Source organism: Pipistrellus hanaki, assembly GCF_964339955.1.
Source record: "Pipistrellus hanaki genome assembly, chromosome: 7".
NCBI lineage: Eukaryota > Metazoa > Chordata > Mammalia > Chiroptera > Vespertilionidae > Pipistrellus > Pipistrellus hanaki.
In genome coordinates this window covers 17,260,920-17,270,916 of record NC_140509.1, presented here as the reverse complement: position 1 = coordinate 17,270,916, position 9,997 = coordinate 17,260,920, and the positions used below count along the sequence as shown (strand labels likewise).

The window sequence follows — 9,997 nt, the reverse complement described above, 5'->3', positions numbered from 1 at the left end:
TACAAAATTTGTGCACTGGGAGGGGTGTCCCTCAGCCCAGCCTGCACCCTCTCATAGTTCAAGACCCCTCAAGGGATGTCTGCCCTGGACAGTGGGAAATCCCTCTCACAGTCTGGAACTCCTCACTCCTTACCGCCCGCCTGCTTGCTGGTCCTTACCACTGCTAAGAAACTTGGACTCCTTCCTCTGCAGTCACATGCCAGGCAGTCACTCAGAAATATCTTGGCACCTGCCAACTTATGGATTCTCCCTTCTCTCCATTCTCCTGAACCGGATTCCGAACATTGACTGTGGCATTCTCTTGGTCATCGTTTTTTGTTTGTTTGTTACAAAGTTTATATGAATATAACATTCAAAGATGCAGCCTCCTTTGTAGGAACAGAGAAGGAAGGGGTGGTTAAGTAATGCACACGGAGCAGCAGCAAGCACCAGCTGTGAGGAGGGCCAAGGGGGAGAGAAAGTTGGCACTGGAGCCAAGGCTCTAGAGCCATTGCTGGGGAAGTAGGGATCCCTACTGAGTGACACATTCTGAGCTGACCTAATTGGTCAAGCTAAGGCAAAGGTACATGGCCATATCAGCCATCTTTGGTGCTATTTGCCCTTTCCAACCCCAGCTGTGTTGTAAAACCCCAGAGCCCTGGATTCTAAAGGCCCCATCCAAAGTAGAGGCCCTCGAAGGGGATGAGAGGAAGTGAGTAGGGCAAGTTTGAAAGCGATATGCCTGTGTGCTGAGGGATGGCCGGAGACAGTGGTGTGAGGGTATGTATGGGAAGGGTTCTCATACATACCCTTCTGTGGGGGCCACAGGTGAAGGTAAAGGAGGCCAGGGGAGTAGGGTAAGGATGGGGCACCATGGCCCCAGCCTCTTAGGCATCCCTGTCTGTCCTCTGCAGTGCACACAGAGGAAAGGGGCTGCCTCTGAGGAGGGGCCTGGCCAGGTGACCATCTTGACTTCTGGCTGAGGTGATAGTCCTCAGCCTAAGATGCCATCTAACTGGTGATGGCAGAGTGACCAGTGCCTCCTCACTTCTCAGAGAATATAGTCACTGAGGAATGTGGCTCCCAGCAGTACAGCCTTCACTCTCATGTCCAGATCCAGCAGGAACTGCAAGCCAGAGTCATCTGCATCCAGGAGGGCTTCTTGGAGCAGATCCCCTCTCCCTCCCCTTCTTTTTCACTCTCCCCCTCCCCCCCGCTAGCTGATGCGGCCCACATTGCGGGGCTCATATAGAGTCTTCACCACAGAGTTGGTGTCTGTGCCATAGCCACAGGTCCAGCAGGGCCCCACCACTCACAGGATCATATGGCGATCGGTGTCTTGAATGGAGAACTTGGGGAGGAAGGGATGCCAGGTCTGCAGCGTATGGCCAATGGTGGTGCCTGGTGGTGACTGTACTTCCATCTCTCAATCCCCGGAGTCCACCAGACAGATGCGAAGGAGCCGGAGGGCCTGCAGAACAGACGTGCACAGCAGTTGCTCTCTTCAGCCGCCTGACACAGAGGCTGTCCAGACCTTAGCGCAGTTCATACCAGTTACTTGTCTCCCAGCCTAGGAGCAGCCCTCTGGTGAATCAGAATCTGGTCAATCAGCACCAAGAATTTGAGGCCAGAGGACACTCTGGCAGTGGCAAGAGGTTAGCAGCGGGCCCAGCAGCAGACTCTAGGGCACTGGGGCCGGGTGAGGAAAGAGAGTGAAGCCGGGCACAGGGGCAGGCACATGGGCGGGTGCTGGCACTGGTCTGGGCCCAGGATGCTGCATCTGCTCCGGGTACCCAGTGGTCACAGGGTAGGGAGGAGGGGGTGAAAGGGTATAGCCTGTGGGTGGGGTGGGCGGCAAGTATCCTTCTATAGGAAAGGGATGAAGGTTCACGGGTTGTTGCTATACCAGAAGCTTAGTTCTAGAAGTGGAGGCAACCTTGGGGACAGCCTGACAGACACAGAGATAGACAGAAAGACGAACAGGCAAACTTAGAGAGGCAGCTGCACCAGGTTCCTGTCCAGGGTCTCTGTGACAGCGCCTTTGACTCTGGGAGAAACCAAAAGTGTCAGCGGGTGGGGCAGAGTACCGGTACCTGGGACCCTGGATTCTTTCTGGGGTTTCCTTTCTTTGTTCTCCCATTCTCTGCAGAGGTGACTGTTAGCAGATGGCAGGATGGATGGATACATGATCAGACCAATGGCCTGACCTCCAGAAGGTTTCCTGACCCCTGTGCATCCCCCGCTCACCTGAAGCACCTAAAATAGTCAGGGTGCCCAGCGCTCGGAGACTCCTGAGAGCTCATGGAGGCAGGCCCTTGGTCATCGGTTTTTATTTTTTTACTACATTTCTTCCAGGTGCAGTGATCACACTTCCTCTGGAGCAGGGCAGGCTTGAGTGACCTGGAGGAAGCATGGGGAGAACAGTCACGGTTGGTCATCCCTGGCACTGTTGGCGGTATCCTTTCTTCCTTGTGGAACATCTAGGGAGGGAAAGCGGCCATAGAGCTTGAGGCCAAGTTCCAGGAGGCCAGCAACGCTGTCAGGATTATGCTGGCAGCATTGGTCCATTGGTGTCTGGCCTGTCCTCTTGAGACTGAACCTGAAGGACTACTAAGGGGGACAGTCCCCAGTTCTGCCCCACCTCCACCACCTATTGATTGGAGTCTGAGGGCCAGGAGGAGGAGCCAAGAAGTCTACCTTTCAGCTGCTTGCCAGTCACTGCTGCCACTGATTGATCAGCTCCCATTCCCTCAGCTCCCTAGCCTGGCATTGGGTTGAGCCTTTGGTCATTTATATCCTAACTAGAGGCCTGGTGCATGAAATTTGTTCACAGGGGTGGGGAGGGTGTCCCTCAGCCCAGTCTGCACTCTCTCCAATCTGGGACCCCTCAAGGGATGTTTGACTGCCCCTTTACAGGGATCCGGCCATGGGGGTGTGGCCAGGCTGGGTGAGGGGCTGAGGGCTGTTTTCAGGCTGGCCATACCCTCTTCAGGGTGTGTGTCTGGCCAGCCTGGATGAGGGGCTGATGATTTTTATTTGAATTATATGAATAGCTTTCTTTCCCTTCTTGTTCTTCTTCTTCTTCTTCTTCTTCTTCTTCTTCTTCTTCTTCTTCTTCTTCTTCTTCTTCTTCTTCTTCTTCTTCTTCTCCTTCTCCTTCTCCTTCTCCTTCTCCTTCTCCTCCTTCTCCTTCTCCTTCTCCTTCTCCTTCTCCTTCTCCTTCTCCTTCTCCTTCTCCTTCTCCTTCTCCTTCTCCTTCTTCTCCTTCTTCTCCTTCTCCTTCTCCTTCTTCTCCTTTTTCTTCTTCTTCTTTTTTTTTTTAATATGGGCAATATACTTTACTATTCTTGTCTAAAAGTAAAACATTGCAGAATTATCCAATTACCTACATAAATCTTTCATTTTTTAATTTCCTGAAGATTCAATTTTTTTTAGCAATGAGTATTTTAATCTGTTCTTGAAACTTAATATGACTTTCATTAAATTTAGTTCTAAATCCAAGTTCTAAAAATCATTTCCCCTTCTCATCCTCCTGCTTCCTCCCTACCCCAGAGACCTAACCTTTCCCCCAGAGGATTACTAACTCCTCAAGGCAGCATAAAACAGTAGCTTGAACCTAAAAATAACATCTTGACTTAAGTTATGTTTCTGCTCCTGAGCGCTAAGGTAGAACCACCTCCTGAATACTTTCCTGTGAGAGCAAACTGAGGGATGTGGGATCAAACCTCAGAAATGTCCTCAGCTCCAACCAATCAGCTCCCAGCGCTACTCAATACCCTAACCCCAGGGGGTCTTGAGATTTGCCCAATGCAATCTGTAACCTACATTCCATCAGTGAGTCAGGGCTTATCTGCCAATTCAGTCTTCAACAGTTTTTTCTTTCTGTTCTGCAAATTCCTATTCAAAAATTTCTTTGGGTCAGTGCATGAAGCCACACAGACTTAAATACATACATACATACATACATACATACATACATACATAAATGGAGGTCCCAGTAACAATCTCTGTTGATTCTTCAGGCCCACTCCTCATCTTTTTTCCTAATTAGATCCATATTTACTTATCTCTCCCGTCATTACACTTGCCAATTTGCAGACCTGGGAATTATAGCAAATAACCCAAGTATGAGTGGAGCCACTTTAAGAGATGAGTAAAGAAGTTGTTCAGAAAGTAAACCTAAATAGTCTGTAGAGCACAGTCCAGCAGAGAAAGCCGGCAGAAACCTGGAGAAAGAGCATTTAAGTGTTTGTATCTAACCTTAAATGAAATTCATAAGTATCCCATTTGAATTTCCATATACAGAAGGCAAATATGTCCTTTCATTTGCAACTCTACCTATTCACATAAACTTTCATTTCTCTTATACCCACCCTGCCACCCACTCACCCAGTGTCCTTATGGTGGAGACTCTACACTTACTGTGCATGGGACTCCCCTACAGAAGGCCGTTAGTTACAGAGTTGGGACTTTACTGATAGAATGTGTGAGTGAACCATTTTAGGAAAGAACCCAGGAGCATGTACTTTTTCAGCCATTATCCCATGCGTTTGTTATACAGCTGAAGGTTTCCATACCTTAAGGAACACTTGCTATAATGATTAATAAATTATGTAATATAGTAGTACTTAAAAAAAATCAATAATAATCCCAATGTGAAATATTGCCTCTCCTTCTTATTCCTGAAAGGATACACTCAGCTAGTAATATTTGTTTTACTCAATCAGATTACTGGAAATATGCAATCAATGACTGTATTTCTAGAGAGGCATACTCCCGATCGATAACCATTGGTTGTCTTTAGCTAACACTCAACAACCAGTGTACACTAACAAATGGTCACTGAAATTAATGACTTCATTTTGTACCAGGTTCAAGACAGCTGTTCCAGAATCTTCTAACATGAACTTAGACTTCTCACCGCTGATGGCTGTTATGGCCTATGCCATCACACCACCTGCTCAGCAATCACTCCCAGCAGCTGCTGTGCTTGGCACCATCTGCCTGGCTATCTCTTCATCCATCTGTACTTCTCCTTGGCACTGCTCAAGTTACAGCACATTTTACTTTCCACTCATACACACAGGAATTCCCAGGTCATTCCTCCTCTTAGATTTAGGAAAGCCCTTTGTGGAACATCCATAGGACTTGCTTTCCCTGTTGTCTCCCACTTAAAAATTCCATACTATTAGTGATTTCTTAAATTTGAGGGGATCTCGGTCTTGCTGGCCACAGCAGAAATACAGAGCTTCACAAATGCAATTATAATGCCAGGTGGTGTTCAGATGATAACAATAATAAATACTAAAAATAACAATAATGACAATAAAATTATTTTATTTAAGATATTTCATTTCGGTAAATGTGTAGGAGATGGTAGTGTATAAAGTGATCCCACAAATATTGTCATTATTGAAACATAACCAATTAGAGGTTTATTTCAGGAGTTGCTAATGTTCCACCTGAAGGAAAGAAACCAAATGCTTAAAATGAGTCACTAACAATTTACTTCTAAGTCACTCTTTTCTGGAAGTGAAAGCCCATATTTTCATTTAGGTTCTAGATTTTACACTTTCAAAGTACCAACACTAGTGCTGCATAACCCAGATAAGAAGGTCTCTCCCTTTTCCAGAGTCGATGGAGGCTGATGGAAGAGAGGCAGTCAATTAGGGAAGTAGAAGGGAGTGTGCTTCACAAGTCCTCCAGTTTGGCGAGTTAAGCTCACTGACTATTCATACAGTCAGATGGAAAGAGTTACTGTCCTGCAGAAACAGGTTTGGCTCAGTGAATAGAACATCAGCCTGTGGACTGAAGGGTCCTGGGTTTGATTATGATCAAGGGCATGTACCTTGGTTGCAGGCACATCCTCAGTAGGTGGTGTGCAGGAGGCAGCTGATCGATGTTTCTCTCTCATCGATGTTTCTAACTTTCTCTCCCTCTCCCTTCCTCTCTGTAAGAAATCAATAAAATATATATTTTAAAAAAAGAGTTACTGTCCCACTGACTATTCAGAAACTGGGGAGCCGCCTTCCTCATCTAAATTTGTCGTGTACCAATAATATATAAAATTCATGAGTTATCCTGTGGAGACTTAAGAATTTTTGTTTCTTCCTGTGGTTTTCAAATTGTTTAGCATTTCCTAACTTCTGTCTCTTTCTTTTCTTGATTCTCTAAGGGACCTGAGTCTTTCATCTGTCATCTTTTAAAGTATTCCTCTGCTTGCTATCCCTTAGCTCTTGAAAATAGATTTGCAGCCCTTGTCCTTCTTATTTCTTTCTTGCTCTGAGAACTCAAGTCTCTTCTGAATGCTTATTGAATGGACAGATGTCTCCACCCAGACCACTGTTGAATGTGAAGTTGGGAGGGATAAGCTCTACTTCCTAGGATGATGGTGACATTTTCAGTAATTCTTGCCTCATTATTTATGCTTTTGTGTAACCTCTTTCTTACCTGAGGACCAACAGAATACTATAGGGGCTGACTTCCCAAACTTTGTCATCAAAGGTTCTATAGTGCCTAGTGCTCTTGGATCACTTGTTGGGGCTCAGTAACTACCCTGTCATAAGAGCATTCAAGCATTCCTGTGGAGAGGCCAATAAAGAGTGTTCCAACCAACAAGCAGAACCAATTTGCATGTCATAATGAGTCAATTACAAAGCAGCTAAACCATCAGAGAGATAAATGCCTGGAGCCTACAGATCCTTGCATTCAGTTGCAATAAAAAACTTAAAGCCAAAACTGCTCAGTCAAGCCATCCCAAATGCCTGACCTTCCGAAACTGTGAGGCCATATTTATTATTTTAAGCCAGTAAGCTTTCGTATAATTTATTACAAGAAGAAAAGACTAAAACAAAATTAAATATAGGAGTGTGTACCGACATTCCAGATTATAGAAGTGGAGGGGATTAGGGTATACCCCCCAAAATGTGCCACTTTGTCATGTGGTTTGCTTTGAGTGCAAGGCAGTTGAGATCCTGGGGAAGCTTTGTGTCTCTCTTTCAAGCGCCTCAACAAGTTTAGATGGGGAAGCCTCTGCCAGGAAGGGAACTAACACCAGAGATAACTGTTTACATCAGAAAGACTCATTTGTCTTTCTGGGTGGTCAAACTTGTCTTTATCAAACCTCTGCTCTTCTTGTCCTATGAATGAATCATCTTTCTCTCCTTTGAAGCCCCTGACCCTATCCATCCCTTTCTCAACTGCCTGGCTACCTATGAGTCTCATACATTTAGGAGGCTCCCATTTTTTCTCCTGTGCATCTGTCTTATGTCAATTTAATTATGAAATCAATGAAAGAACCTCGAGGGGAAGAAGGGAAAAGCTATAAATTGTAGGACAAGAGGGAAAAAAGTATTCAAAGGGGTATGATGTTCAGGTTTCTTGGAATTCAAATTTACAACAACAACAAAAAATTACTTTCACTTTATTCTGTGGATGACAGATGTTTGGATTTCGTAGGGTCTAGAGAATTTTTAAGTGTGTGGGCCCCAGTTTCCAGGCAAGTTTAGAGATGTGTAGCCCTGCGATACAGAGACCTTTGCAGCACGAACACAATCTTACTGAATAGTATAAAGCAACAATCAGCCTCAAGTGGACTGATTTGACCAGTTACTAGGTTGAATTTTGCCCGCAAGATGTTATAGCCATGATGTATGCAACTGCTTTTATAATTTTATAATTAAGTTTCAGATATAGACTAGAAACCCGTTGCAGAAAGATTCCTGCAAGAACAGGGCTTCTGGTGGGCTGCCCGCCCACCATAACCACCGCTTCCGCCCCCCACCCCCCCAGCCCTGCGTTTTCCTTGCCACCTCTGCTCCCCACCCCCTAACCCCCAATTTTCCTCCTGCTGCTGCCACCCTCCGCGATTTCCCTCTCCACCCTCCGCGATTTCCCTCCCACCACCACCAATGCCCTGTGCTTTCCCTCCTGCCGCTGCCTGGTGCTTTCCCTTCCCTCCCGCCATCTCTGCCCCCAACCTCAGACTTTCCCTCCCTCAGCTACTGCCCCCCCTGCACTTTTCCTCCCTCTACCACTTTCCCTTCCATTGCCACCTGGCATGCCACCACCGCCATCGCTGCTCCTGCTGCTGCCTGCCCAACCCACACTTTCCCTCACTCTTCCTTCTATGCTGCCTTCAGTCTTCACTCCTCCTTCCCTCAATTTATGCAAATTAACCACCATCTTTGTTAGGGTTAATTTGAATACTTGCTCTGATTGGCTGTGGGTGTAGTTAAGGTATGGACAATTAGCATTTTTCTCTTTTATTAGTGTAGATGCTGGTTTCTTCTTTTATTGTGTTTATATATGTGTGTGTGTTTTCAACCTTTGGTAGCCAAGTTCTAGTGACATCTTTTTTTTTTTTTTTTTTTTTTTTTTTTTTTTTTTTTTTTTTTTTTTAAGATTCTGTTATGGGCAATGTCACCTCTTGGTTCTTGAGTTTGGCAAAGAAAGAATGCAGAACCAAGAACTCTAACACAAGAGGAAATTTGCTTAGCTTGCAAAACAAAAGTACACTGGAAGAGATTTGAGCAGGCTGTTCAGAGAGCTGCTTTGGTGTTATTGAAAGTCACAGAAGCAGACAAAGTAAGCTGGCTGGGCTGGAGGACTCAGGAAACAAGTTACAGAGGCAAAATAAGGGCCTTGGAAACAGGTTCAGGGGGTGAGGCCAGGATGAGCTACCAACTCACCACTGCTCCCCTGGTTGCAAGTCTCATGGGAAAGTTTAAAACTTAGAAAAAAGAAAACAAAGATACATACCTAAAGACAGAGGTCACAGGCATGCTCTAGAGCAGTGTTTCCCAAAGTGTGGTATGCATACCCCCAGTGGTACGGGAAGAGTTTGGTGGGGGTACATGTTGCACCGGAGTTTGGTGGGGATATGCACTGCGCCATGCTTAGCTGCGCCTAATACATCCATTTTATTTTATTTTTTTGATGAAATTTTGACAAAAATTATAGAAGGGGTACACATATGTCAAACGTTTGGGAAACATTGCTCTAGAGAGAGAGCAGGCACTGGGTCCTTTGTCTTAAGGATTATGATCTGTTTTCTAAACGCAAGGCTTTTAGAGGATGTTCTCAGGTGATGATTTCAATAGAATAATCATAGGCTTTCCAGGTGTCTCTAATATGCTGATCCAACACAACATGAGCTTATAAAGTCTGAGTCCTGGTCTCTATCGATTGATTGGTGAAAAGTAAAAGGTGATTGGTCATTGCATCTGGCCCAGATGCCAGCCATGGCATCACTTCATCTGGTTTTGCTGCTTTCTGGGCCTGAGCTAAAGCACAAATGATGCCTAGATGTTATCTCTTGTTTGCTCAAAACTCTGTCTCTGTGGTCAGCAGACCGGAAATTTATTCCTAAAATTATTTGATATTGATGAGAACCTCATTGTCCTAAGGGCTTAATGCTTAAAAAAGAGTGTTGTGTTAGGGTGAAGGAGGCAGGTGAGTCAGGGTACCAGAGGGGGCAAGTTTGAATCAGCTGTCTCAGTTCCCCTATCCTACTTGCTAAGGAGTTTTCCTGGCTTCTTACTATCCTGTTTCAGTTTTCTTTTTCTTTTTTCTTTTTTTTTTTTTCAGGCATGTATTTTAACAAACATGATATGCTTATGAGAACATTATTCTTCAGCTATCGGGTTTTCTGGGATAGTTCCAATCAAAAATATTCTATCATGTTGTTGTCATATGCTAAACCAATGTGTCTTGGTTTTTGGTTTTGGAAAAAAAAAAACCGTTGCAGATTATTTCTTGCTATGGTAAGAAGCTTAAACATAAAAAGAACAATGTATGAAAATAAAAGAGGTGAGCAGAAGTAGCCAACTGGCATCCATGCTTGGGGCTCACATGGAAATCAAGTTATTCTTTGCTTTCCAACACTTCCCAATTTTTATAAAAACCATATTTGAGGCTGGATGGCAACTCCAGAAGAAGACATCAATGATATAAATACAGACAGCATTGTGTTGGATAGAGCAATGCCAGGAATTGACAGGATCAACAGATAAAACCA

At 45.0% G+C, this 9,997-nt stretch overlaps 1 pseudogene across 1 annotated transcript; it reads right to left on the bottom strand.

Moving 5' to 3' along the window:
- Positions 1–990: 990 nt before the first annotated feature.
- LOC311625458 (phospholipid scramblase 3-like) lies at positions 991–1,402 on the bottom strand (annotated as a pseudogene). The gene has a single exon. The product of its transcript is annotated as a phospholipid scramblase 3-like (transcript).
- Positions 1,403–9,997: the final 8,595 nt, after the last annotated feature.